The sequence below is a fragment of the Phalangium opilio genome, unplaced genomic scaffold, assembly GCF_054372755.1.
Source record: "Phalangium opilio isolate 3A_F unplaced genomic scaffold, DU_Popi_V2 ptg000019l_1, whole genome shotgun sequence".
Classification (NCBI taxonomy): domain Eukaryota; kingdom Metazoa; phylum Arthropoda; class Arachnida; order Opiliones; family Phalangiidae; genus Phalangium; species Phalangium opilio.
Genome location: NW_028324152.1, coordinates 2,075,623 through 2,097,108, shown reverse-complemented (window position 1 = coordinate 2,097,108; position 21,486 = coordinate 2,075,623). Strand labels below are relative to the sequence as shown.

The following is a 21,486-nucleotide window of genomic DNA, read 5'->3' as shown; positions in this document are numbered from 1 at the left end:
AGCGCCTCGCGTTTCAATCAAGGGTTGTAAAAAATTGTATTATGTTAATTACAATAAGAATACAAACTTTCAATGAGTTACGTTTTTATTTTTTGGAGTATCATTATAAATAAATGACTGATTGAGCAAAAGTTACGGTCCCATTTTTATATGTTTCTGCTTAGTGTAGATTTTGAAAATGTAAAACAGTTTCTTAACATTCTTAATTGAAATGAAGACTGAAGGAACAGATATTAATCAAAAATGTCTTGATTAGAATCAAGTCCTAAAAAGTATCGATAAGACTGAGGTTATCACTTGACTGAAGGATCAGATATTAACTTTTCTTTTTAATTGAAACTTAAAGGCATGCTTAAGAAAAAACAACGTTCCATTACCGTTTTCCGTTGAAATAACTTATTTTACAGGTAATCAATTTCAAAAATTTACTTATCTCGGGTTTTCGGGCACAATTCCATTCCCCCAAAACATTTTATCATTACATTAATCACTTTTGAGAGATAACGTGTCAAAATAACCTATAAAACAATAGAAAACTGAATGAGCGGTCTGTTTAGCCATGACCAAAACCTTCAAATCAGTGTTGCTAATGTTAGAAAGTGGATTTTCCCACTTCCATTTTAAAAATTTGCCGCATTTCCCACACCCCCTTTTTTACAGTCATATTTATCTGGACTATTTTATCATACTAAGTTTAATATGGAATATCACTCCGCATGGCTTTGACAATATGTACAAATGCTATAAAGCTTTAAAATTCTCAAAATATGCTTTCTTTTTTTTCAGTGCCAAACTTAAAATCACCGAATTTATTTCAAAATGTCGCTTGAAATTATTAAACCGGATAAAATTTTGAAAATTTCGCACTATTAACCCTTGAACAGGAAAATTCCGACATTTCATTGATTTCGGAAAATATTACTTTTTCCCCACAGAGCCTAAAACCAAACCTAAATCTCCCACGATGTGGGAAATTACCCACACATTTGCAACACTGCTTTAAAAACTTACAACAAGCACACTTTCGAGACATGTTCTGAACAAATTAGTGCTTAACCCGCTAATAGTACGACCACGGAGAATTGATGTAAACTGTAGTTGAAATATATTCATGTGCGACCCGCGGCACTGAATGGTCTCTAACCATTGTTTGAAACTAGAGAGAGAAATAGTGAGCAGCATTAATCATGTCCTGAGCTATGAGAATGAACAGTATGACTGTTGACTGAAGTACACTAGACATTACATCATTTTTCATAACCACGAGTAAAAATCTAACTGTCCCTACTTAATTTTCCGCCATTGTTTTAAAACGTATCCACTGCGAAGCATGCCGGGCACAAATGAGGGAATGTCATACACGTACTCTCTCAAAAGTGATTAATGTAATGATAAAATGTTTTGGGGGAATGAAATTGTGCCCGAAAACCCGAGATAAGTAAATTTTTGAAATTGATTACCTGTAAAATAAGTTATTTCAACGGAAAACGGTAATGGAACGTTGTTTTTTCTTAAGCATGCCTTTAAGTTTCAATTAAAAAGAAAAGTTAATATCTGATCCTTCAGTCAAGTGATAACCTCAGTCTTATCGATACTTTTTAGGACTTGATTCTAATCAAGACATTTTTGATTAATAGTGTAAGTTCCCATGAAATAATTTAGTTAATTTACTGAAATATTCAGCATTCATATCGCTTCAAAGCAAGGGCTCCGTGGCTTAGTGGTTAAAGCGCCTGTCTAGTAAACAGGAGATCATGAGTTCGATTCTCGTCGGAGCCTTGCTGTTATGTTACTTGACCTAGATTTCGTAGCTATTAAATTTTGAAAAATTAAAACAATAGGGTAAAAATTCCGAGGAGTTAATTTAGTTAAATTACTGGAATATTCAGCATTCATGTCGCTTCAAAGCAAGGGCTCCGTGGCTTAGTGGTTAAAGCGCCTGTCTAGTAAACAGGAGATCATGAGTTCGATTCTCGTCGGAGCCTTGCTGTTATGTTACTTGACCTAGATTTCGTAGCTATTAAATGTTGAAAAATTGAAACAATAGGATAAAAATTCCGATGAGTTAATTTAGTTAAATTACTGGAATATTCAGCATTCATCTCGCTTCAAAGCAAGGGCTCTGTGGCTTAGTGGTTAAAGCGCCTGTCTTGTAAACAGGAGATCATGAGTTCGATTCTCGTCGGAGCCTCGCTGTTATGTTACTTGACCTAGATTTCGTAGCTATTAAATTTTGAAAAATTAAACCAATAGGGTAAAAATTCCGATGAGTTAATTTAGTTAAATTACTGGTATATTCAGCATTCATGTCGCTTCAAAGCAAGGGCTCCGTGGCTTAGTGGTTAAAGCGCCTGTCTAGTAAACAGGAGATCATGAGTTCGATTCTCGTCGAAGCCTCGCTGTTATGTTACTTGAACTAGATTTCGAAGCTATTAAATTTTGAAAAATTAAAAATAATAGTTGATTTAGATATGCATATAAGAAAACAATAGTGTAAAAGTTCCGATGTGATAATTTAGTTAATTTACTGAAATATTCAGCATTCATATCGCTTCAAAGCAAGGGCTCCGTGGCTTAGTGGTTAAAGCGCCTGTGTATTAAACCGGAGATCATGAGTTCGATTCTCGTCGGAGCCTCGCTGTTATGTTACTTGACCTAGATTTCGTAGCTATTAAATTTTGAAAAATTAAACCAATAGGGTAAAAATTCCGATGAGTTAATTTAGTTAAATTACTGGAATATTCAGCATTCATGTCGCTTCAAAGCAAGGGCTCCGTGGCTTAGTGGTTAAAGCGCCTGTCTAGTAAACAGGAGATCATGAGTTCGATTCTCGTCGGAGCCTTGCTGTTATGTTACTTGAACTAGATTTCGTAGCTATATAATTTTGAAAAATTAAAATAATAGGGCAAAAGTTCCCAAGAGATAATTTAGTTAATTTACTAAAATATCCTGCATTCATATCGCTTCAAAGCAAGGGCTCCGTGGCTTAGTGGTTAAAGCGCCTGTCTAGTAAACAGGAGATCATGAGTTCGATTCTCGTCGGAGCCTTGCTGTTATGTTACTTGACCTAGATTTCGTAGCTATTAAATTTTGAAAAATTAAAACAATAGGGTAAAAATTCCGAGGAGTTAATTTAGTTAAATTACTGGAATATTCAGCATTCATGTCGCTTCAAAGCAAGGGCTCCGTGGCTTAGTGGTTAAAGCGCCTGTCTAGTAAACAGGAGATCATGAGTTCGATTCTCGTCGGAGCCTTGCTGTTATGTTACTTGACCTAGATTTCGTAGCTATTAAATGTTGAAAAATTGAAACAATAGGATAAAAATTCCGATGAGTTAATTTAGTTAAATTACTGGAATATTCAGCATTCATGTCGCTTCAAAGCAAGGGCTCAGTGGCTTAGTGGTTAAAGCGCCTGTCTTGTAAACAGGAGATCATGAGTTCGATTCTCGTCGGAGCCTCGCTGTTATGTTACTTGACCTAGATTTCGTAGCTATTAAATTTTGAAAAATTAAACCAATAGGGTAAAAATTCCGATGAGTTAATTTAGTTAAATTACTGGAATATTCAGCATTCATGTCGCTTCAAAGCAAGGGCTCCGTGGCTTAGTGGTTAAAGCGCCTGTCTAGTAAACAGGAGATCATGAGTTCGATTCTCGTCGGAGCCTCGCTGTTATATTACTTGAACTAGATTTCGTAGCTATTAAATTTTGAAAAATTAAAACAATAGTTGATTTAGATATGCATATATGCAAATAATAGTGTAAAAGTTCCCATGAAATAATTTAGTTAATTTACTGAAATATTCAGCATTCATATCGCTTCAAAGCAAGGGCTCCGTGGCTTAGTGGTTAAAGCGCCTGTCTAGTAAACAGGAGATCATGAGTTCGATTCTCGTCGGAGCCTTGCTGTTATGTTACTTGACCTAGATTTCGTAGCTATATAATTTTGAAAAATTAAAATAATAGGGCAAAAGTTCCCAAGAGATAATTTAGTTAATTTACTGAAATATCCTGCATTCATATCGCTTCAAAGCAAGGGCTCCGTGGCTTAGTGGTTAAAGCGCCAGTCTTGTAAACAGGAGATCATGTGTTCGATTCTCGTCGGAACCTTTCTGTTATATTACTTGAACTAGATTTCGTAGCTATATAATTTGGAAAAATTAAAATAATAGGGCAAAAGTTCCCATGAGATAATTTAGTTAATTTACTGAAATATTCTGCATTCATATCGCTTCAAAGCAAGGGCTCCGTGGCTTAGTGGTTAAAGCGATAGTCTTGTAAACAGGAGATCATGTGTTCGATTCGCGTCGGAGCCTTGCTGTTATATTACTTGAACTAGATTTCGAAGCTATTAAATTTTGAAAAATTAAAAATAATAGTTGATTTAGATATGCATATATGCAAATAATAGTGTAAAAGTTCCCATGAAATAATTTAGTTAATTTACTGAAATATTCAGCATTCATATCGCTTCAAAGCAAGGGCTCCGTGGCTTAGTGGTTAAAGCGCCTGTCTAGTAAACAGGAGATCATGAGTTCGATTCTCGTCGGAGCCTTGCTGTTATGTTACTTGACCTAGATTTCGTAGCTATTAAATGTTGAAAAATTGAAACAATAGGATAAAAATTCCGATGAGTTAATTTAGTTAAATTACTGGAATATTCAGCATTCATGTCGCTTCAAAGCAAGGGCTCCGTGGCTTAGTGGTTAAAGCGCCTGTCTTGTAAACAGGAGATCATGAGTTCGATTCTCGTCGGAGCCTCGCTGTTATGTTACTTGACCTAGATTTCGTAGCTATTAAATTTTGAAAAATTAAACCCATAGGGTAAAAATTCCGATGAGTTAATTTAGTTAAATTACTGGAATATTCAGCATTCATGTCGCTTCAAAGCAAGGGCTCCGTGGCTTAGTGGTTAAAGCGCCTGTCTAGTAAACAGGAGATCATGAGTTCGATTCTCGTCGGAGCCTCGCTGTTATATTACTTGAACTAGATTTCGTAGCTATTAAATTTTGAAAAATTAAAACAATAGGGTGAAAATTCCGATGAGATAATTTAGTTAATTTACTGAAATATTCAGAATTCATATCGCTTCAAAGCAAGGGCTCCGTGGCTTAGTGGTTAAAGCGCCAGTCTTGTAAACAGGAGATCATGTGTTCGATTCTCGTCGGAGCCTTGCTGTTATATTACTTGAACTAGATTTCGAAGCTATTAAATTTTGAAAAATTAAAAATAATAGTTGATTTAGATATGCATATATGCAAATAATAGTGTAAAAGTTCCCATGAAATAATTTAGTTAATTTACTGAAATATTCAGCATTCATATCGCTTCAAAGCAAGGGCTCCGTGGCTTAGTGGTTAAAGCGCCTGTCTAGTAAACAGGAGATCATGAGCTCGATTCTAGTCGGAGCCTCGCTGTTATATTACTTGAACTAGATTTCGAAGCTATTAAATTTTGAAAAATTAAAAATAATAGTTGATTTAGATATGCATATAAGCAAACAATAGTGTAAAAGTTCCGATGTGATAATTTAGTTAATTTACTGAAATATTCAGCATTCATATCGCTTCAAAGCAAGGGCTCCGTGGCTTAGTGGTTAAAGCGCCTGTGTATTAAACCGGAGATCATGAGTTCGATTCTCGTCGGAGCCTCGCTGTTATGTTACTTGACCTAGATTTCGTAGCTATTAAATTTTGAAAAATTAAACCAATAGGGTAAAAATTCCGATGAGTTAATTTAGTTAAATTACTGGAATATTCAGCATTCATGTCGCTTCAAAGCAAGGGCTCCGTGGCTTAGTGGTTAAAGCGCCTGTCTAGTAAACAGGAGATCATGAGTTCGATTCTCGTCGGAGCCTTGCTGTTATGTTACTTGAACTAGATTTCGTAGCTATATAATTTTGAAAAATTAAAATAATAGGGCAAAAGTTCCCAAAAGATAATTTAGTTAATTTACTGAAATATCCTGCATTCATATCGCTTCAAAGCAAGGGCTCCGTGGCTTAGTGGTTAAAGAGCCAGTCTTGTAAACAGGAGATCATGTGTTCGATTCTCGTCGGAACCTTTCTGTTATATTACTTGAACTAGATTTCGAAGCTATTAAATTTTGAAAAATTAAAAATAATAGTTGATTTAGATATGCATATATGAAAACAATAGTGTTAAAGTTCCCATGAGATAATTTAGTTAATTTACTGAAATATTCAGCATTCATATCGCTTCAAAGCAAGGGCTCCGTGGCTTAGTGGTTAAAGCGCCAGTCTTGTAAACAGGAGATCATGTGTTCGATTCTCGTCGGAGCCTTGCTGTTATGTTACTTGACCTAGATTTCGTAGCTATTAAATGTTGAAAAATTGAAACAATAGGATAAAAATTCCGATGAGTTAATTTAGTTAAATTACTGGAATATTCAGCATTCATGTCGCTTCAAAGCAAGGGCTCTGTGGCTTAGTGGTTAAAGCGCCTGTCTTGTAAACAGGAGATCATGAGTTCGATTCTCGTCGGAGCCTCGCTGTTATGTTACTTGACCTAGATTTCGTAGCTATTAAATTTTGAAAAATTAAACCAATAGGGTAAAAATTCCGATGAGTTAATTTAGTTAAATTACTGGAATATTCAGCATTCATGTCGCTTCAAAGCAAGGGCTCCGTGGCTTAGTGGTTAAAGCGCCTGTCTAGTAAACAGGAGATCATGAGTTCGATTCTCGTCGGAGCCTCGCTGTTATATTACTTGAACTAGATTTCGTAGCTATTAAATTTTGAAAAATTAAAACAATAGGGTGAAAATTCCGATGAGATAATTTAGTTAATTTACTGAAATATTCAGAATTCATATCGCTTCAAAGCAAGGGCTCCGTGGCTTAGTGGTTAAAGCGCCAGTCTTGTAAACAGGAGATCATGTGTTCGATTCTCGTCGGAGCCTTGCTGTTATATTACTTGAACTAGATTTCGAAGCTATTAAATTTTGAAAAATTAAAAATAATAGTTGATTTAGATATGCATATATGCAAATAATAGTGTAAAAGTTCCCATGAAATAATTTAGTTAATTTACTGAAATATTCAGCATTCATATCGCTTCAAAGCAAGGGCTCCGTGGCTTAGTGGTTAAAGCGCCTGTCTAGTAAACAGGAGATCATGAGCTCGATTCTAGTCGGAGCCTCGCTGTTATATTACTTGAACTAGATTTCGAAGCTATTAAATTTTGAAAAATTAAAAATAATAGTTGATTTAGATATGCATATAAGCAAACAATAGTGTAAAAGTTCCGATGTGATAATTTAGTTAATTTACTGAAATATTCAGCATTCATATCGCTTCAAAGCAAGGGCTCCGTGGCTTAGTGGTTAAAGCGCCTGTGTATTAAACCGGAGATCATGAGTTCGATTCTCGTCGGAGCCTCGCTGTTATGTTACTTGACCTAGATTTCGTAGCTATTAAATTTTGAAAAATTAAACCAATAGGGTAAAAATTCCGATGAGTTAATTTAGTTAAATTACTGGAATATTCAGCATTCATGTCGCTTCAAAGCAAGGGCTCCGTGGCTTAGTGGTTAAAGCGCCTGTCTAGTAAACAGGAGATCATGAGTTCGATTCTCGTCGGAGCCTTGCTGTTATGTTACTTGAACTAGATTTCGTAGCTATATAATTTTGAAAAATTAAAATAATAGGGCAAAAGTTCCCAAGAGATAATTTAGTTAATTTACTGAAATATCCTGCATTCATATCGCTTCAAAGCAAGGGCTCCGTGGCTTAGTGGTTAAAGCGCCTGTCTAGTAAACAGGAGATCATGAGTTCGATTCTCGTCGGAGCCTTGCTGTTATGTTACTTGAACTAGATTTCGTAGCTATATAATTTTGAAAAATTAAAATAATAGGGCAAAAGTTCCCAAGAGATAATTTAGTTAATTTACTGAAATATCCTGCATTCATATCGCTTCAAAGCAAGGGCTCCGTGGCTTAGTGGTTAAAGAGCCAGTCTTGTAAACAGGAGATCATGTGTTCGATTCTCGTCGGAACCTTTCTGTTATATTACTTGAACTAGATTTCGAAGCTATTAAATTTTGAAAAATTAAAAATAATAGTTGATTTAGATATGCATATAAGCAAACAATAGTGTAAAAGTTCCGATGTGATAATTTAGTTAATTTACTGAAATATTCAGCATTCATATCGCTTCAAAGCAAGGGCTCCGTGGCTTAGTGGTTAAAGCGCCTGTGTATTAAACCGGAGATCATGAGTTCGATTCTCGTCGGAGCCTCGCTGTTATGTTACTTGACCTAGATTTCGTAGCTATTAAATTTTGAAAAATTAAACCAATAGGGTAAAAATTCCGATGAGTTAATTTAGTTAAATTACTGGAATATTCAGCATTCATGTCGCTTCAAAGCAAGGGCTCCGTGGCTTAGTGGTTAAAGCGCCTGTCTAGTAAACAGGAGATCATGAGTTCGATTCTCGTCGGAGCCTTGCTGTTATGTTACTTGAACTAGATTTCGTAGCTATATAATTTTGAAAAATTAAAATAATAGGGCAAAAGTTCCCAAGAGATAATTTAGTTAATTTACTGAAATATCCTGCATTCATATCGCTTCAAAGCAAGGGCTCCGTGGCTTAGTGGTTAAAGAGCCAGTCTTGTAAACAGGAGATCATGTGTTCGATTCTCGTCGGAACCTTTCTGTTATATTACTTGAATTAGATTTCGAAGCTATTAAATTTTGAAAAATTAAAAATAATAGTTGATTTAGATATGCATATATGAAAACAATAGTGTTAAAGTTCCCATGAGATAATTTAGTTAATTTACTGAAATATTCAGCATTCATATCGCTTCAAAGCAAGGGCTCCGTGGCTTAGTGGTTAAAGCGCCAGTCTTGTAAACAGGAGATCATGTGTTCGATTCTCGTCGGAGCCTTGCTGTTATGTTACTTGACCTAGATTTCGTAGCTATTAAATGTTGAAAAATTGAAACAATAGGATAAAAATTCCGATGAGTTAATTTAGTTAAATTACTGGAATATTCAGCATTCATGTCGCTTCAAAGCAAGGGCTCTGTGGCTTAGTGGTTAAAGCGCCTGTCTTGTAAACAGGAGATCATGAGTTCGATTCTCGTCGGAGCCTCGCTGTTATGTTACTTGACCTAGATTTCGTAGCTATTAAATTTTGAAAAATTAAACCAATAGGGTAAAAATTCCGATGAGTTAATTTAGTTAAATTACTGGAATATTCAGCATTCATGTCGCTTCAAAGCAAGGGCTCCGTGGCTTAGTGGTTAAAGCGCCTGTCTAGTAAACAGGAGATCATGAGTTCGATTCTCGTCGGAGCCTCGCTGTTATATTACTTGAACTAGATTTCGTAGCTATTAAATTTTGAAAAATTAAAACAATAGGGTGAAAATTCCGATGAGATAATTTAGTTAATTTACTGAAATATTCAGAATTCATATCGCTTCAAAGCAAGGGCTCCGTGGCTTAGTGGTTAAAGCGCCAGTCTTGTAAACAGGAGATCATGTGTTCGATTCTCGTCGGAGCCTTGCTGTTATATTACTTGAACTAGATTTCGAAGCTATTAAATTTTGAAAAATTAAAAATAATAGTTGATTTAGATATGCATATATGCAAATAATAGTGTAAAAGTTCCCATGAAATAATTTAGTTAATTTACTGAAATATTCAGCATTCATATCGCTTCAAAGCAAGGGCTCCGTGGCTTAGTGGTTAAAGCGCCTGTCTAGTAAACAGGAGATCATGAGCTCGATTCTAGTCGGAGCCTCGCTGTTATATTACTTGAACTAGATTTCGAAGCTATTAAATTTTGAAAAATTAAAAATAATAGTTGATTTAGATATGCATATAAGCAAACAATAGTGTAAAAGTTCCGATGTGATAATTTAGTTAATTTACTGAAATATTCAGCATTCATATCGCTTCAAAGCAAGGGCTCCGTGGCTTAGTGGTTAAAGCGCCTGTGTATTAAACCGGAGATCATGAGTTCGATTCTCGTCGGAGCCTCGCTGTTATGTTACTTGACCTAGATTTCGTAGCTATTAAATTTTGAAAAATTAAACCAATAGGGTAAAAATTCCGATGAGTTAATTTAGTTAAATTACTGGAATATTCAGCATTCATGTCGCTTCAAAGCAAGGGCTCCGTGGCTTAGTGGTTAAAGCGCCTGTCTAGTAAACAGGAGATCATGAGTTCGATTCTCGTCGGAGCCTTGCTGTTATGTTACTTGAACTAGATTTCGTAGCTATATAATTTTGAAAAATTAAAATAATAGGGCAAAAGTTCCCAAGAGATAATTTAGTTAATTTACTGAAATATCCTGCACTCATATCGCTTCAAAGCAAGGGCTCCGTGGCTTAGTGGTTAAAGAGCCAGTCTTGTAAACAGGAGATCATGTGTTCGATTCTCGTCGGAACCTTTCTGTTATATTACTTGAACTAGATTTCGAAGCTATTAAATTTTGAAAAATTAAAAATAATAGTTGATTTAGATATGCATATATGAAAACAATAGTGTTAAAGTTCCCATGAGATAATTTAGTTAATTTACTGAAATATTCAGCATTCATATCGCTTCAAAGCAAGGGCTCCGTGGCTTAGTGGTTAAAGCGCCAGTCTTGTAAACAGGAGATCATGTGTTCGATTCTCGTCGGAGCCTTGCTGTTATATTACTTGAACTAGATATTTCGAAGCTATTAAATTTTGAAAAATTAAAAATAATAGTTGATTTAGATATGCATATATGAAAACAATAGTGTTAAAGTTCCCATGAGATAATTTAGTTAATTTACTGAAATATTCAGCATTCATATCGCTTCAAAGCAAGGGCTCCGTGGCTTAGTGGTTAAAGCGCCAGTCTTGTAAACAGGAGATCATGTGTTCGATTCTCGTCGGAGCCTTGCTGTTATATTACTTGAACTAGATTTCGAAGCTATTAAATTTTGAAAAATTAAAAAATTTAGTTGATTTAGATATGCATATATGCAAAATATAGTGTAAAAGTTCCCATGAGATAATTTAGTTAATTTACTGAAATATTCAGCATTCATATCGCTTCAAAGCAAGGGCTCCGTGGCTTAGTGGTTAAAGCGCCTGTCTAGTAAACAGGAGATCATGAGTTCGATACTCGTCGGAGCCTTGCTGTTATGTTACTTGACCTAGATTTCGTAGCTATTAAATTTTGAAAAATTAAAACAATAGGGTAAAAATTCCGATGAGTTAATTTAATTAAATTACTGGAATATTCAGCATTCATGTCGCTTCAAAGCAAGGGCTCCGTGGCTTAGTGGTTAAAGCGCCTGTCTATTAAACAGGAGAATATGAGTTCGAGTCTCGTCGGAGCCTCGCTGTTATGTTACTTGAACTAGATTTCGTAGCTATTAAATTTTGAAAAATTAAAACATTAGGGTAAAAATTCCGATGAGTTAATTTAGTTATTTTACTGGAATATTCAGCATTCATGTCGCTTCAAAGCAAGGGCTCCGTGGCTTAGTGGTTAAAGCGCCTGTCTAGTAAACAGGAGATCATGAGTTCGATTCTCGTCGGAGCCTCGCTGTTATATTACTTGAACTAGATTTCGTAGCTATTAAATTTTGAAAAATTAAAACAATAGGGTGAAAATTCCGATGAGATAATTTAGTTAATTTACTGAAATATTCAGAATTCATATCGCTTCAAAGCAAGGGCTCCGTGGCTTAGTGGTTAAAGCGCCAGTCTTGTAAACAGGAGATCATGTGTTCGATTCTCGTCGGAGCCTTGCTGTTATATTACTTGAACTAGATTTCGAAGCTATTAAATTTTGAAAAATTAAAAATAATAGTTGATTTAGATATGCATATATGCAAATAATAGTGTAAAAGTTCCCATGAAATAATTTAGTTAATTTACTGAAATATTCAGCATTCATATCGCTTCAAAGCAAGGGCTCCGTGGCTTAGTGGTTAAAGCGCCTGTCTAGTAAACAGGAGATCATGAGCTCGAATGTAGTCGGAGCCTCGCTGTTATATTACTTGAACTAGATTTCGAAGCTATTAAATTTTGAAAAATTAAAAATAATAGTTGATTTAGATATGCATATAAGCAAACAATAGTGTAAAAGTTCCGATGTGATAATTTAGTTAATTTACTGAAATATTCAGCATTCATATCGCTTCAAAGCAAGGGCTCCGTGGCTTAGTGGTTAAAGCGCCTGTGTATTAAACCGGAGATCATGAGTTCGATTCTCGTCGGAGCCTCGCTGTTATGTTACTTGACCTAGATTTCGTAGCTATTAAATTTTGAAAAATTAAACCATTAGGGTAAAAATTCCGATGAGTTAATTTAGTTAAATTACTGGAATATTCAGCATTCATGTCGCTTCAAAGCAAGGGCTCCGTGGCTTAGTGGTTAAAGCGCCTGTCTAGTATACAGGAGATCATGAGTTCGATTCTCGTCGGAGCCTTGCTGTTATGTTACTTGAACTAGATTTCGTAGCTATATAATTTTGAAAAATTAAAATAATAGGGCAAAAGTTCCCAAGAGATAATTTAGTTAATTTAATGAAATATCCTGCATTCATATCGCTTCAAAGCAAGGGCTCCGTGGCTTAGTGGTTAAAGAGCCAGTCTTGTAAACAGGAGATCATGTGTTCGATTCTCGTCGGAACCTTTCTGTTATATTACTTGAACTAGATTTCGAAGCTATTAAATTTTGAAAAATTAAAAATAATAGTTGATTTAGATATGCATATATGAAAACAATAGTGTTAAAGTTCCCATGAGATAATTTAGTTAATTTACTGAAATATTCAGCATTCATATCGCTTCAAAGCAAGGGCTCCGTGGCTTAGTGGTTAAAGCGCCAGTCTTGTAAACAGGAGATCATGTGTTCGATTCTCGTCGGAGCCTTGCTGTTATATTACTTGAACTAGATTTCGAAGCTATTAAATTTTGAAAAATTAAAAAATATAGTTGATTTAGATATGCATATATGCAAAATATAGTGTAAAAGTTCCCATGAGATAATTTAGTTAATTTACTGAAATATTCAGCATTCATATCGCTTCAAAGCAAGGGCTCCGTGGCTTAGTGGTTAAAGCGCCTGTCTAGTAAACAGGAGATCATGAGTTCGATACTCGTCGGAGCCTTGCTGTTATGTTACTTGACCTAGATTTCGTAGCTATTAAATTTTGAAAAATTAAAACAATAGGGTAAAAATTCCGATGAGTTAATTTAATTAAATTACTGGAATATTCAGCATTCATGTCGCTTCAAAGCAAGGGCTCCGTGGCTTAGTGGTTAAAGCGCCTGTGTATTAAACCGGAGATCATGAGTTCGATTCTCGTCGGAGCCTCGCTGTTATGTTACTTGACCTAGATTTCGTAGCTATTAAATTTTGAAAAATTAAACCAATAGGGTAAAAATTCCGATGAGTTAATTTAGTTAAATTACTGGAATATTCAGCATTCATGTCGTTTCAAAGCAAGGGCTCCGTGGCTTAGTGGTTAAAGCGCCTGTCTAGTAAACAGGAGATCATGAGTTCGATTCTCGTCGGAGCCTTGCTGTTATGTTACTTGAACTAGATTTCGTAGCTATATAATTTTGAAAAATTAAAATAATAGGGCAAAAGTTCCCAAGAGATAATTTAGTTAATTTACTGAAATATCCTGCATTCATATCGCTTCAAAGCAAGGGCTCCGTGGCTTAGTGGTTAAAGAGCCAGTCTTGTAAACAGGAGATCATGTGTTCGATTCTCGTCGGAACCTTTCTGTTATATTACTTGAACTAGATTTCGAAGCTATTAAATTTTGAAAAATTAAAAATAATAGTTGATTTAGATATGCATATATGAAAACAATAGTGTTAAAGTTCCCATGAGATAATTTAGTTAATTTACTGAAATATTCAGCATTCATATCGCTTCAAAGCAAGGGCTCCGTGGCTTAGTGGTTAAAGCGCCAGTCTTGTAAACAGGAGATCATGTGTTCGATTCTCGTCGGAGCCTTGCTGTTATATTACTTGAACTAGATTTCGAAGCTATTAAATTTTGAAAAATTAAAAAATATAGTTGATTTAGATATGCATATATGCAAAATATAGTGTAAAGGTTCCCATGAGATAATTTAGTTAATTTACTGAAATATTCAGCATTCATATCGCTTCAAAGCAAGGGCTCCGTGGCTTAGTGGTTAAAGCGCCTGTCTAGTAAACAGGAGATCATGAGTTCGATACTCGTCGGAGCCTTGCTGTTATGTTACTTGACCTAGATTTCGTAGCTATTAAATTTTGAAAAATTAAAACAATAGGGTAAAAATTCCGATGAGTTAATTTAATTAAATTACTGGAATATTCAGCATTCATGTCGCTTCAAAGCAAGGGCTCCGTGGCTTAGTGGTTAAAGCGCCTGTCTATTAAACAGGAGAATATGAGTTCGAGTCTCGTCGGAACCTCGCTGTTATGTTACTTGAACTAGATTTCGTAGCTATTAAATTTTGAAAAATTAAAACATTAGGGTAAAAATTCCGATGAGTTAATTTAGTTAAATTACTGGAATATTCAGCATTCATGTCGCTTCAAAGCAAGGGCTCCGTGGCTTAGTGGTTAAAGCGCCTGTCTAGTAAACAGGAGATCATGAGTTCGATTCTCGTCGGAGCCTCGCTGTTATGTTACTTGAACTAGATTTCGTAGCTATATAATTTTGAAAAATTAAAATAATAGGGCAAAAGTTCCCATGAGATAATTTAGTTAATTTACTGAAACATTCTGCATTCATATCGCTTCAAAGCAAGGGCTCCTTGGCTTAGTGGTTAAAGCGCCAGTCTTGTAAATAGGAGATCATGTGTTCGATTCTCGTCGGAGCCTCCCTGTTATATTACTTGAACTAGATTTCGAAGCTATCAAATTTTGAAAAATTAAAAAATATAGTTGATTTAGATATGCATATATGCAAAATATAGTGTAAAAGTTCCCATGAGATAATTTAGTTAATTTACAGAAATATTCAGCATTCATATCGCTTCAAAGCAAGGGCTACGTGCCTTAGGGGTTAAAGCGCCAGTCTAGTAAACAGGAGATCATGAGTTCGATTCTCGTCGGAGCCTTGCTGTTATGTTACTTGATTTATATTTCGTAGCTATTAAATTTTGAAAAATTGAAACAATAGGATAAAAATTCCGATGAGTTAATTTAGTTAAATTACTGGAATATTCAGCATTCATGTCGCTTCAAAGCAAGGGCTCTGTGGCTTAGTGGTTAAAGCGCCTGTCTTGTAAACAGGAGATCATGAGTTCGATTCTCGTCGGAGCCTCGCTGTTATGTTACTTGACCTAGATTTCGTAGCTATTAAATTTTGAAAAATTAAACCAATAGGGTAAAAATTCCGATGTGTTAATTTAGTTAAATTACTGGAATATTCAGCATTCATGTCGCTTCAAAGCAAGGGCTCCGTGGCTTAGTGGTTAAAGCGCCTGTCTAGTAAACAGGAGATCATGAGTTCGATTCTCGGTGGAGCCTCGCTGTTATATTACTTGAACTAGATTTCGTAGCTATTAAATTTTGAAAAATTAAAACAATAGGGTGAAAATTCCGATGAGATAATTTAGTTAATTTACTGAAATATTCAGAATTCATATCGCTTCAAAGCAAGGGCTCCGTGGCTTAGTGGTTAAAGCGCCAGTCTTGTAAACAGGAGATCATGTGTTCGATTCTCGTCGGAGCCTTGCTGTTATATTACTTGAACTAGATTTCGAAGCTATTAAATTTTGAAAAATTTAAAATAATAGTTGATTTAGATATGCATATATGCAAATAATAGTGTAAAAGTTCCCATGAAATAATTTAGTTAATTTACTGAAATATTCAGCATTCATATCGCTTCAAAGCAAGGGCTCCGTGGCTTAGTGGTTAAAGCGCCTGTCTAGTAAACAGGAGATCATGAGCTCGATTCTAGTCGGAGCCTCGCTGTTATATTACTTGAACTAGATTTCGAAGCCATTAAATTTTGAAAAATTAAAAATAATAGTTGATTTAGATATGCATATAAGCAAACAATAGTGTAAAAGTTCCGATGTGATAATTTAGTTAATTTACTGAAATATTCAGCATTCATATCGCTTCAAAGCAAGGGCTCCGTGGCTTAGTGGTTAAAGCGCCTGTGTATTAAACCGGAGATCATGAGTTCGATTCTCGTCGGAGCCTCGCTGTTATGTTACTTGACCTAGATTTCGTAGCTATTAAATTTTGAAAAATTAAACCAATAGGGTAAAAATTCCGATGAGTTAATTTAGTTAAATTACTGGAATATTCAGCATTCATGTCGCTTCAAAGCAAGGGCTCCGTGGCTTAGTGGTTAAAGCGCCTGTCTAGTAAACAGGAGATCATGAGTTCGATTCTCGTCGGAGCCTTGCTGTTATGTTACTTGAACTAGATTTCGTAGCTATATAATTTTGAAAAATTAAAGTAATAGGGCAAAAGTTCCCAAGAGATAATTTAGTTAATTTACTGAAATATCCTGCATTCATATCGCTTCAAAGCAAGGGCTCCGTGGCTTAGTGGTTAAAGAGCCAGTCTTGTAAACAGGAGATCATGTGTTCGATTCTCGTCGGAACCTTTCTGTTATATTACTTGAACTAGATTTCGAAGCTATTAAATTTTGAAAAATTAAAAATAATAGTTGATTTAGATATGCATATATGAAAACAATAGTGTTAAAGTTCCCATGAGATAATTTAGTTAATTTACTGAAATATTCAGCATTCATATCGCTTCAAAGCAAGGGCTCCGTGGCTTAGTGGTTAAAGCGCCAGTCTTGTAAACAGGAGATCATGTGTTCGATTCTCGTCGGAGCCTTGCTGTTATATTACTTGAACTAGATTTCGAAGCTATTAAATTTTGAAAAATTAAAAAATATAGTTGATTTAGATATGCATATATGCAAAATATAGTGTAAAAGTTCCCATGAGATAATTTAGTTAATTTACTGAAATATTCAGCATTCATATCGCTTCAAAGCAAGGGCTCCGTGGCTTAGTGGTTAAAGCGCCAGTCTTGTAAACAGGAGATCATGTGTTCGATTCTCGTCGGAGCCTTGCTGTTATATTACTTGAACTAGATTTCGAAGCTATTAAATTTTGAAAAATTAAAAAATATAGTTGATTTAGATATGCATATATGCAAAATATAGTGTAAAAGTTCCCATGAGATAATTTAGTTAATTTACTGAAATATTCAGCATTCATATCGCTTCAAAGCAAGGGCTCCGTGGCTTAGTGGTTAAAGCGCCTGTCTAGTAAACAGGAGATCATGAGTTCGATACTCGTCGGAGCCTTGCTGTTATGTTACTTGACCTAGATTTCGTAGCTATTAAATTTTGAAAAATTAAAACAATAGGGTAAAAATGCCGATGAGTTAATTTAATTAAATTACTGGAATATTCAGCATTCATGTCGCTTCAAAGCAAGGGCTCCGTGGCTTAGTGGTTAAAGCGCCTGTCTATTAAACAGGAGAATATGAGTTCGAGTCTCGTCGGAGCCTCGCTGTTATGTTACTTGAACTAGATTTCGTAGCTATTAAATTTTGAAAAATTAAAACATTAGGGTAAAAATTCCGATGAGTTAATTTAGTTAAATTACTGGAATATTCAGCATTCATGTCGCTTCAAAGCAAGGGCTCCGTGGCTTAGTGGTTAAAGCGCCTGTCTAGTAAACAGGAGATCATGAGTTCGATTCTCGTCGGAGCCTCGCTGTTATGTTACTTGAACTAGATTTCGTAGCTATATAATTTTGAAAAATTAAAATAATAGGGCAAAAGTTCCCATGAGATAATTTAGTTAATTTACTGAAACATTCTGCATTCATATCGCTTCAAAGCAAGGGCTCCTTGGCTTAGTGGTTAAAGCGCCAGTCTTGTAAATAGGAGATCATGTGTTCGATTCTCGTCGGAGCCTCCCTGTTATATTACTTGAACTAGATTTCGAAGCTATCAAATTTTGAAAAATTAAAAAATATAGTTGATTTAGATATGCATATATGCAAAATATAGTGTAAAAGTTCCCATGAGATAATTTAGTTAATTTACAGAAATATTCAGCATTCATATCGCTTCAAAGCAAGGGCTACGTGCCTTAGGGGTTAAAGCGCCAGTCTAGTAAACAGGAGATCATGAGTTCGATTCTCGTCGGAGCCTTGCTGTTATGTTACTTGATTTATATTTCGTAGCTATTAAATTTTGAAAAATTGAAACAATAGGATAAAAATTCCGATGAGTTAATTTAGTTAAATTACTGGAATATTCAGCATTCATGTCGCTTCAAAGCAAGGGCTCTGTGGCTTAGTGGTTAAAGCGCCTGTCTTGTAAACAGGAGATCATGAGTTCGATTCTCGTCGGAGCCTCGCTGTTATGTTACTTGACCTAGATTTCGTAGCTATTAAATTTTGAAAAATTAAACCAATAGGGTAAAAATTCCGATGTGTTAATTTAGTTAAATTACTGGAATATTCAGCATTCATGTCGCTTCAAAGCAAGGGCTCCGTGGCTTAGTGGTTAAAGCGCCTGTCTAGTAAACAGGAGATCATGAGTTCGATTCTCGTCGGAGCCTCGCTGTTATATTACTTGAACTAGATTTCGTAGCTATTAAATTTTGAAAAATTAAAACAATAGGGTGAAAATTCCGATGTGTTAATTTAGTTAATTTACTGAAATATTCAGAATTCATATCTTTTCAAAGCAAGGGCTCCGTGGCTTAGTGGTTAAAGCGCCAGTCTTGTAAACAGGAGATCATGTGTTCGATTCTCGTCGGAGCCTTGCTGTTATATTACTTGAACTAGATTTCGAAGCTATTAAATTTTGAAAAATTTAAAATAATAGTTGATTTAGATATGCATATATGCAAATAATAGTGTAAAAGTTCCCATGAAATAATTTAGTTAATTTACTGAAATATTCAGCATTCATATCGCTTCAAAGCAAGGGCTCCGTGGCTTAGTTTTTAAAGCGCCTGTCTAGTAAACAGGAGATCATGAGCTCGATTCTAGTCGGAGCCTCGCTGTTATATTACTTGAACTAGATTTCGAAGCTATTAAATTTTGAAAAATTAAAAATAATAGTTGATTTAGATATGCATATAAGCAAACAATAGTGTAAAAGTTCCGATGTGATAATTTAGTTAATTTACTGAAATATTCAGCATTCATATCGCTTCAAAGCAAGGGCTCCGTGGCTTAGTGGTTAAAGCGCCTGTGTATTAAACCGGAGATCATGAGTTCGATTCTCGTCGGAGCCTCGCTGTTATGTTACTTGACCTAGATTTCGTAGCTATTAAATTTTGAAAAATTAAACCAATAGGGTAAAAATTCCGATGAGTTAATTTAGGTAAATTACTGGAATATTCAGCATTCATGTCGCTTCAAAGCAAGGGCTCCGTGGCTTAGTGGTTAAAGCGCCTGTCTAGTAAACAGGAGATCATGAGTTCGATTCTCGTCGGAGCCTTGCTGTTATGTTACTTGAACTAGATTTCGTAGCTATATAATTTTGAAAAATTAAAATAATAGGGCAAAAGTTCCCAAGAGATAATTTAGTTAATTTACTGAAATATCCTGCATTCATATCGCTTCAAAGCAAGGTCTCCGTGGCTTAGTGGTTAAAGAGCCAGTCTTGTAAACAGGAGATCATGTGTTCGATTCTCGTCGGAACCTTTCTGTTATATTACTTGAACTAGATTTCGAAGCTATTAAATTTTGAAAAATTAAAAATAATAGTTGATTTAGATATGCATATATGAAAACAATAGTGTTAAAGTTCCCATGAGATAATTTAGTTAATTTACTGAAATATTCAGCATTCATATCGCTTCAAAGCAAGGGCTCCGTGGCTTAGTGGTTAAAGCGCCAGTCTTGTAAACAGGAGATCATGTGTTCGATTCTCGTCGGAGCCTTGCTGTTATGTTACTTGACCTAGATTTCGTAGCTATTAAATTTTGAAAAATTAAAACAATAGGGTAAAAATTCCGATGAGTTAATTTAATTAAATTACTGGAATATTCAGCATTCATGTCGCTTCAAAGCAAGGGCTCCGTGGCTTAGTTTTTAAAGCGCTTGTCTATTAAACAGGAGAATATGAGTTCGAGTCTCGTCGGAGCCTCGCTGTTATGTTACTTGAACTAGATTTCGTAGCTATTAAATTTTGAAAAATTAAAACATTAGGGTAAAAATTCCGATGAGTTAATTTAGTTAAATTACTGGAATATTCAGCATTCATGTCGCTTCAAAGCAAGGGCTCCGTGGCTTAGTGGTTAAAGCGCCTGTCTAGTAAACAGGAGATCATGAGTTCGATTCTCGTCGGAGCCTCGCTGTTATGTTACTTGAACTAGATTTCGTAGCTATATAATTTTGAAAAATTAAAATAATAGGGCAAAAGTTCCCATGAGATAATTTAGTTAATTTACTGAAACATTCTGCATTCATATCGCTTCAAAGCAAGGGCTCCTTGGCTTAGTGGTTAAAGCGCCAGTCTTGTAAATAGGAGATCATGTGTTCGATTCTCGTCGGAGCCTCCCTGTTATATTACTTGAACTAGATTTCGAAGCTATCAAATTTTGAAAAATTAAAAAATATAGTTGATTTAGATATGCATATATGCAAAATATAGTGTAAAAGTTCCCATGAGATAATTTAGTTAATTTACAGAAATATTCAGCATTCATATCGCTTCAAAGCAAGGGCTACGTGCCTTAGGGGTTAAAGCGCCAGTCTAGTAAACAGGAGATCATGAGTTCGATTCTCGTCGGAGCCTTGCTGTTATGTTACTTGATTTATATTTCGTAGCTATTAAATTTTGAAAAATTAAAACAATAGGGTAAAAATTCCGACGAGTTAATTTAGTTAAATTACAGGAATATTCAGCATTCATGTCACTTCAAAGCAATAGCTCCGTGGCTTAGTGGTTAAAGCGCCTGTCTAGTAAACAGGAGATCATGAGTTCGATTCTCGTCGGAGCCTCGCTGTTAAGTTACTTGAACTAGATTTCGTAGCTCTATAATTTTGAAAAATGAAAATAATAGGGCAAAAGTTCCGATGAGATAATTTAGTTAATTTACTGAAATATTCAGAATTCATATCGCTTCAAAGCAAGGGCTCCGTGGCTTAGTGGTTAAAGGGCCTCTCTAGTAAACAGGAGATCATGAGTTCGATTCTAGTCGGAGCCTTGCTGTTATGTTACTTGACCTAGATTTCGTAGCTATTAAATTTTGAAAAATTAAAACAATAGGGTAAAAATTCCGATGAGATAATTTAGTTAATTTACTGAAATATTCTGCATTCATATCGCTTCAAAGCAAGGGCTCCGTGGCTTAGTGGTTAAAGCGGCTGTCTAGTAAACAGGAGATCATGAGTTCGATTCTCGTCGAAGCCTCCCTGTTATATTACTTGAACTAGATTTCGTAGCTATTAAATTTTGAAAAATTAAAACAATAGGGTAAAAATTCCGATGAGTTAATTTAATTAAATTACTGGAATATTCAG

General features: G+C 35.2%; 67 non-coding genes across 67 annotated transcripts; all 67 read left to right on the top strand.

Annotated features, from left to right (window-relative positions):
- The first annotated feature begins 1,706 nt into the window (after positions 1-1,706).
- Positions 1,707-1,779, top strand: TRNAT-AGU (transfer RNA threonine (anticodon AGU)). The gene has a single exon. It is a non-coding gene; the product is annotated as a tRNA-Thr (tRNA).
- A 133-nt stretch (positions 1,780-1,912) lies between these two features.
- Positions 1,913-1,985, top strand: TRNAT-AGU (transfer RNA threonine (anticodon AGU)). The gene has a single exon. It is a non-coding gene; the product is annotated as a tRNA-Thr (tRNA).
- Positions 1,986-2,118: 133 nt separating this feature from the next.
- On the top strand, positions 2,119-2,191 carry TRNAT-UGU (transfer RNA threonine (anticodon UGU)). The gene has a single exon. It is a non-coding gene; the product is annotated as a tRNA-Thr (tRNA).
- Positions 2,192-2,324: 133 nt separating this feature from the next.
- TRNAT-AGU (transfer RNA threonine (anticodon AGU)) lies at positions 2,325-2,397 on the top strand. Its single transcript has one exon. It is a non-coding gene; the product is annotated as a tRNA-Thr (tRNA).
- A 166-nt stretch (positions 2,398-2,563) lies between these two features.
- Positions 2,564-2,636, top strand: TRNAN-AUU (transfer RNA asparagine (anticodon AUU)). The gene has a single exon. It is a non-coding gene; the product is annotated as a tRNA-Asn (tRNA).
- A 133-nt stretch (positions 2,637-2,769) lies between these two features.
- TRNAT-AGU (transfer RNA threonine (anticodon AGU)) lies at positions 2,770-2,842 on the top strand. The gene has a single exon. It is a non-coding gene; the product is annotated as a tRNA-Thr (tRNA).
- Positions 2,843-2,975: 133 nt separating this feature from the next.
- Positions 2,976-3,048, top strand: TRNAT-AGU (transfer RNA threonine (anticodon AGU)). The gene has a single exon. It is a non-coding gene; the product is annotated as a tRNA-Thr (tRNA).
- A 133-nt stretch (positions 3,049-3,181) lies between these two features.
- Positions 3,182-3,254, top strand: TRNAT-AGU (transfer RNA threonine (anticodon AGU)). Its single transcript has one exon. It is a non-coding gene; the product is annotated as a tRNA-Thr (tRNA).
- Positions 3,255-3,387: 133 nt separating this feature from the next.
- On the top strand, positions 3,388-3,460 carry TRNAT-UGU (transfer RNA threonine (anticodon UGU)). The gene has a single exon. It is a non-coding gene; the product is annotated as a tRNA-Thr (tRNA).
- A 133-nt stretch (positions 3,461-3,593) lies between these two features.
- On the top strand, positions 3,594-3,666 carry TRNAT-AGU (transfer RNA threonine (anticodon AGU)). The gene has a single exon. It is a non-coding gene; the product is annotated as a tRNA-Thr (tRNA).
- A 165-nt stretch (positions 3,667-3,831) lies between these two features.
- TRNAT-AGU (transfer RNA threonine (anticodon AGU)) lies at positions 3,832-3,904 on the top strand. Its single transcript has one exon. It is a non-coding gene; the product is annotated as a tRNA-Thr (tRNA).
- A 578-nt stretch (positions 3,905-4,482) lies between these two features.
- Positions 4,483-4,555, top strand: TRNAT-AGU (transfer RNA threonine (anticodon AGU)). The gene has a single exon. It is a non-coding gene; the product is annotated as a tRNA-Thr (tRNA).
- A 133-nt stretch (positions 4,556-4,688) lies between these two features.
- On the top strand, positions 4,689-4,761 carry TRNAT-UGU (transfer RNA threonine (anticodon UGU)). Its single transcript has one exon. It is a non-coding gene; the product is annotated as a tRNA-Thr (tRNA).
- A 133-nt stretch (positions 4,762-4,894) lies between these two features.
- On the top strand, positions 4,895-4,967 carry TRNAT-AGU (transfer RNA threonine (anticodon AGU)). The gene has a single exon. It is a non-coding gene; the product is annotated as a tRNA-Thr (tRNA).
- A 133-nt stretch (positions 4,968-5,100) lies between these two features.
- On the top strand, positions 5,101-5,173 carry TRNAT-UGU (transfer RNA threonine (anticodon UGU)). Its single transcript has one exon. It is a non-coding gene; the product is annotated as a tRNA-Thr (tRNA).
- Positions 5,174-5,578: 405 nt separating this feature from the next.
- Positions 5,579-5,651, top strand: TRNAN-AUU (transfer RNA asparagine (anticodon AUU)). The gene has a single exon. It is a non-coding gene; the product is annotated as a tRNA-Asn (tRNA).
- Positions 5,652-5,784: 133 nt separating this feature from the next.
- TRNAT-AGU (transfer RNA threonine (anticodon AGU)) lies at positions 5,785-5,857 on the top strand. The gene has a single exon. It is a non-coding gene; the product is annotated as a tRNA-Thr (tRNA).
- Positions 5,858-6,229: 372 nt separating this feature from the next.
- On the top strand, positions 6,230-6,302 carry TRNAT-UGU (transfer RNA threonine (anticodon UGU)). Its single transcript has one exon. It is a non-coding gene; the product is annotated as a tRNA-Thr (tRNA).
- A 133-nt stretch (positions 6,303-6,435) lies between these two features.
- On the top strand, positions 6,436-6,508 carry TRNAT-UGU (transfer RNA threonine (anticodon UGU)). The gene has a single exon. It is a non-coding gene; the product is annotated as a tRNA-Thr (tRNA).
- Positions 6,509-6,641: 133 nt separating this feature from the next.
- On the top strand, positions 6,642-6,714 carry TRNAT-AGU (transfer RNA threonine (anticodon AGU)). Its single transcript has one exon. It is a non-coding gene; the product is annotated as a tRNA-Thr (tRNA).
- A 133-nt stretch (positions 6,715-6,847) lies between these two features.
- On the top strand, positions 6,848-6,920 carry TRNAT-UGU (transfer RNA threonine (anticodon UGU)). The gene has a single exon. It is a non-coding gene; the product is annotated as a tRNA-Thr (tRNA).
- Positions 6,921-7,325: 405 nt separating this feature from the next.
- Positions 7,326-7,398, top strand: TRNAN-AUU (transfer RNA asparagine (anticodon AUU)). Its single transcript has one exon. It is a non-coding gene; the product is annotated as a tRNA-Asn (tRNA).
- Positions 7,399-7,531: 133 nt separating this feature from the next.
- TRNAT-AGU (transfer RNA threonine (anticodon AGU)) lies at positions 7,532-7,604 on the top strand. Its single transcript has one exon. It is a non-coding gene; the product is annotated as a tRNA-Thr (tRNA).
- Positions 7,605-7,737: 133 nt separating this feature from the next.
- TRNAT-AGU (transfer RNA threonine (anticodon AGU)) lies at positions 7,738-7,810 on the top strand. Its single transcript has one exon. It is a non-coding gene; the product is annotated as a tRNA-Thr (tRNA).
- Positions 7,811-8,182: 372 nt separating this feature from the next.
- TRNAN-AUU (transfer RNA asparagine (anticodon AUU)) lies at positions 8,183-8,255 on the top strand. Its single transcript has one exon. It is a non-coding gene; the product is annotated as a tRNA-Asn (tRNA).
- A 133-nt stretch (positions 8,256-8,388) lies between these two features.
- On the top strand, positions 8,389-8,461 carry TRNAT-AGU (transfer RNA threonine (anticodon AGU)). The gene has a single exon. It is a non-coding gene; the product is annotated as a tRNA-Thr (tRNA).
- Positions 8,462-8,833: 372 nt separating this feature from the next.
- On the top strand, positions 8,834-8,906 carry TRNAT-UGU (transfer RNA threonine (anticodon UGU)). Its single transcript has one exon. It is a non-coding gene; the product is annotated as a tRNA-Thr (tRNA).
- Positions 8,907-9,039: 133 nt separating this feature from the next.
- TRNAT-UGU (transfer RNA threonine (anticodon UGU)) lies at positions 9,040-9,112 on the top strand. Its single transcript has one exon. It is a non-coding gene; the product is annotated as a tRNA-Thr (tRNA).
- Positions 9,113-9,245: 133 nt separating this feature from the next.
- TRNAT-AGU (transfer RNA threonine (anticodon AGU)) lies at positions 9,246-9,318 on the top strand. The gene has a single exon. It is a non-coding gene; the product is annotated as a tRNA-Thr (tRNA).
- A 133-nt stretch (positions 9,319-9,451) lies between these two features.
- On the top strand, positions 9,452-9,524 carry TRNAT-UGU (transfer RNA threonine (anticodon UGU)). Its single transcript has one exon. It is a non-coding gene; the product is annotated as a tRNA-Thr (tRNA).
- A 405-nt stretch (positions 9,525-9,929) lies between these two features.
- TRNAN-AUU (transfer RNA asparagine (anticodon AUU)) lies at positions 9,930-10,002 on the top strand. The gene has a single exon. It is a non-coding gene; the product is annotated as a tRNA-Asn (tRNA).
- Positions 10,003-10,135: 133 nt separating this feature from the next.
- Positions 10,136-10,208, top strand: TRNAT-AGU (transfer RNA threonine (anticodon AGU)). The gene has a single exon. It is a non-coding gene; the product is annotated as a tRNA-Thr (tRNA).
- A 372-nt stretch (positions 10,209-10,580) lies between these two features.
- TRNAT-UGU (transfer RNA threonine (anticodon UGU)) lies at positions 10,581-10,653 on the top strand. The gene has a single exon. It is a non-coding gene; the product is annotated as a tRNA-Thr (tRNA).
- A 168-nt stretch (positions 10,654-10,821) lies between these two features.
- On the top strand, positions 10,822-10,894 carry TRNAT-UGU (transfer RNA threonine (anticodon UGU)). Its single transcript has one exon. It is a non-coding gene; the product is annotated as a tRNA-Thr (tRNA).
- A 166-nt stretch (positions 10,895-11,060) lies between these two features.
- Positions 11,061-11,133, top strand: TRNAT-AGU (transfer RNA threonine (anticodon AGU)). The gene has a single exon. It is a non-coding gene; the product is annotated as a tRNA-Thr (tRNA).
- A 133-nt stretch (positions 11,134-11,266) lies between these two features.
- TRNAN-AUU (transfer RNA asparagine (anticodon AUU)) lies at positions 11,267-11,339 on the top strand. The gene has a single exon. It is a non-coding gene; the product is annotated as a tRNA-Asn (tRNA).
- A 133-nt stretch (positions 11,340-11,472) lies between these two features.
- Positions 11,473-11,545, top strand: TRNAT-AGU (transfer RNA threonine (anticodon AGU)). Its single transcript has one exon. It is a non-coding gene; the product is annotated as a tRNA-Thr (tRNA).
- Positions 11,546-11,678: 133 nt separating this feature from the next.
- TRNAT-UGU (transfer RNA threonine (anticodon UGU)) lies at positions 11,679-11,751 on the top strand. Its single transcript has one exon. It is a non-coding gene; the product is annotated as a tRNA-Thr (tRNA).
- Positions 11,752-12,156: 405 nt separating this feature from the next.
- TRNAN-AUU (transfer RNA asparagine (anticodon AUU)) lies at positions 12,157-12,229 on the top strand. The gene has a single exon. It is a non-coding gene; the product is annotated as a tRNA-Asn (tRNA).
- A 133-nt stretch (positions 12,230-12,362) lies between these two features.
- TRNAT-AGU (transfer RNA threonine (anticodon AGU)) lies at positions 12,363-12,435 on the top strand. Its single transcript has one exon. It is a non-coding gene; the product is annotated as a tRNA-Thr (tRNA).
- Positions 12,436-12,807: 372 nt separating this feature from the next.
- On the top strand, positions 12,808-12,880 carry TRNAT-UGU (transfer RNA threonine (anticodon UGU)). The gene has a single exon. It is a non-coding gene; the product is annotated as a tRNA-Thr (tRNA).
- Positions 12,881-13,046: 166 nt separating this feature from the next.
- TRNAT-AGU (transfer RNA threonine (anticodon AGU)) lies at positions 13,047-13,119 on the top strand. The gene has a single exon. It is a non-coding gene; the product is annotated as a tRNA-Thr (tRNA).
- A 133-nt stretch (positions 13,120-13,252) lies between these two features.
- Positions 13,253-13,325, top strand: TRNAN-AUU (transfer RNA asparagine (anticodon AUU)). Its single transcript has one exon. It is a non-coding gene; the product is annotated as a tRNA-Asn (tRNA).
- A 133-nt stretch (positions 13,326-13,458) lies between these two features.
- Positions 13,459-13,531, top strand: TRNAT-AGU (transfer RNA threonine (anticodon AGU)). Its single transcript has one exon. It is a non-coding gene; the product is annotated as a tRNA-Thr (tRNA).
- Positions 13,532-13,903: 372 nt separating this feature from the next.
- TRNAT-UGU (transfer RNA threonine (anticodon UGU)) lies at positions 13,904-13,976 on the top strand. Its single transcript has one exon. It is a non-coding gene; the product is annotated as a tRNA-Thr (tRNA).
- A 166-nt stretch (positions 13,977-14,142) lies between these two features.
- TRNAT-AGU (transfer RNA threonine (anticodon AGU)) lies at positions 14,143-14,215 on the top strand. Its single transcript has one exon. It is a non-coding gene; the product is annotated as a tRNA-Thr (tRNA).
- Positions 14,216-14,348: 133 nt separating this feature from the next.
- Positions 14,349-14,421, top strand: TRNAN-AUU (transfer RNA asparagine (anticodon AUU)). Its single transcript has one exon. It is a non-coding gene; the product is annotated as a tRNA-Asn (tRNA).
- A 133-nt stretch (positions 14,422-14,554) lies between these two features.
- On the top strand, positions 14,555-14,627 carry TRNAT-AGU (transfer RNA threonine (anticodon AGU)). Its single transcript has one exon. It is a non-coding gene; the product is annotated as a tRNA-Thr (tRNA).
- A 578-nt stretch (positions 14,628-15,205) lies between these two features.
- On the top strand, positions 15,206-15,278 carry TRNAT-UGU (transfer RNA threonine (anticodon UGU)). The gene has a single exon. It is a non-coding gene; the product is annotated as a tRNA-Thr (tRNA).
- A 133-nt stretch (positions 15,279-15,411) lies between these two features.
- TRNAT-AGU (transfer RNA threonine (anticodon AGU)) lies at positions 15,412-15,484 on the top strand. The gene has a single exon. It is a non-coding gene; the product is annotated as a tRNA-Thr (tRNA).
- Positions 15,485-15,617: 133 nt separating this feature from the next.
- TRNAT-UGU (transfer RNA threonine (anticodon UGU)) lies at positions 15,618-15,690 on the top strand. Its single transcript has one exon. It is a non-coding gene; the product is annotated as a tRNA-Thr (tRNA).
- Positions 15,691-16,095: 405 nt separating this feature from the next.
- Positions 16,096-16,168, top strand: TRNAN-AUU (transfer RNA asparagine (anticodon AUU)). The gene has a single exon. It is a non-coding gene; the product is annotated as a tRNA-Asn (tRNA).
- A 133-nt stretch (positions 16,169-16,301) lies between these two features.
- Positions 16,302-16,374, top strand: TRNAT-AGU (transfer RNA threonine (anticodon AGU)). Its single transcript has one exon. It is a non-coding gene; the product is annotated as a tRNA-Thr (tRNA).
- A 372-nt stretch (positions 16,375-16,746) lies between these two features.
- On the top strand, positions 16,747-16,819 carry TRNAT-UGU (transfer RNA threonine (anticodon UGU)). The gene has a single exon. It is a non-coding gene; the product is annotated as a tRNA-Thr (tRNA).
- A 166-nt stretch (positions 16,820-16,985) lies between these two features.
- TRNAT-UGU (transfer RNA threonine (anticodon UGU)) lies at positions 16,986-17,058 on the top strand. Its single transcript has one exon. It is a non-coding gene; the product is annotated as a tRNA-Thr (tRNA).
- A 166-nt stretch (positions 17,059-17,224) lies between these two features.
- Positions 17,225-17,297, top strand: TRNAT-AGU (transfer RNA threonine (anticodon AGU)). The gene has a single exon. It is a non-coding gene; the product is annotated as a tRNA-Thr (tRNA).
- A 133-nt stretch (positions 17,298-17,430) lies between these two features.
- On the top strand, positions 17,431-17,503 carry TRNAN-AUU (transfer RNA asparagine (anticodon AUU)). Its single transcript has one exon. It is a non-coding gene; the product is annotated as a tRNA-Asn (tRNA).
- Positions 17,504-17,636: 133 nt separating this feature from the next.
- Positions 17,637-17,709, top strand: TRNAT-AGU (transfer RNA threonine (anticodon AGU)). The gene has a single exon. It is a non-coding gene; the product is annotated as a tRNA-Thr (tRNA).
- A 578-nt stretch (positions 17,710-18,287) lies between these two features.
- Positions 18,288-18,360, top strand: TRNAT-UGU (transfer RNA threonine (anticodon UGU)). Its single transcript has one exon. It is a non-coding gene; the product is annotated as a tRNA-Thr (tRNA).
- A 133-nt stretch (positions 18,361-18,493) lies between these two features.
- Positions 18,494-18,566, top strand: TRNAT-AGU (transfer RNA threonine (anticodon AGU)). Its single transcript has one exon. It is a non-coding gene; the product is annotated as a tRNA-Thr (tRNA).
- A 133-nt stretch (positions 18,567-18,699) lies between these two features.
- Positions 18,700-18,772, top strand: TRNAT-UGU (transfer RNA threonine (anticodon UGU)). Its single transcript has one exon. It is a non-coding gene; the product is annotated as a tRNA-Thr (tRNA).
- A 405-nt stretch (positions 18,773-19,177) lies between these two features.
- TRNAN-AUU (transfer RNA asparagine (anticodon AUU)) lies at positions 19,178-19,250 on the top strand. Its single transcript has one exon. It is a non-coding gene; the product is annotated as a tRNA-Asn (tRNA).
- A 133-nt stretch (positions 19,251-19,383) lies between these two features.
- TRNAT-AGU (transfer RNA threonine (anticodon AGU)) lies at positions 19,384-19,456 on the top strand. The gene has a single exon. It is a non-coding gene; the product is annotated as a tRNA-Thr (tRNA).
- Positions 19,457-19,828: 372 nt separating this feature from the next.
- On the top strand, positions 19,829-19,901 carry TRNAT-UGU (transfer RNA threonine (anticodon UGU)). Its single transcript has one exon. It is a non-coding gene; the product is annotated as a tRNA-Thr (tRNA).
- Positions 19,902-20,034: 133 nt separating this feature from the next.
- On the top strand, positions 20,035-20,107 carry TRNAN-AUU (transfer RNA asparagine (anticodon AUU)). Its single transcript has one exon. It is a non-coding gene; the product is annotated as a tRNA-Asn (tRNA).
- Positions 20,108-20,240: 133 nt separating this feature from the next.
- Positions 20,241-20,313, top strand: TRNAT-AGU (transfer RNA threonine (anticodon AGU)). Its single transcript has one exon. It is a non-coding gene; the product is annotated as a tRNA-Thr (tRNA).
- Positions 20,314-20,891: 578 nt separating this feature from the next.
- TRNAT-AGU (transfer RNA threonine (anticodon AGU)) lies at positions 20,892-20,964 on the top strand. Its single transcript has one exon. It is a non-coding gene; the product is annotated as a tRNA-Thr (tRNA).
- The last annotated feature ends 522 nt before the right edge of the window (positions 20,965-21,486 follow it).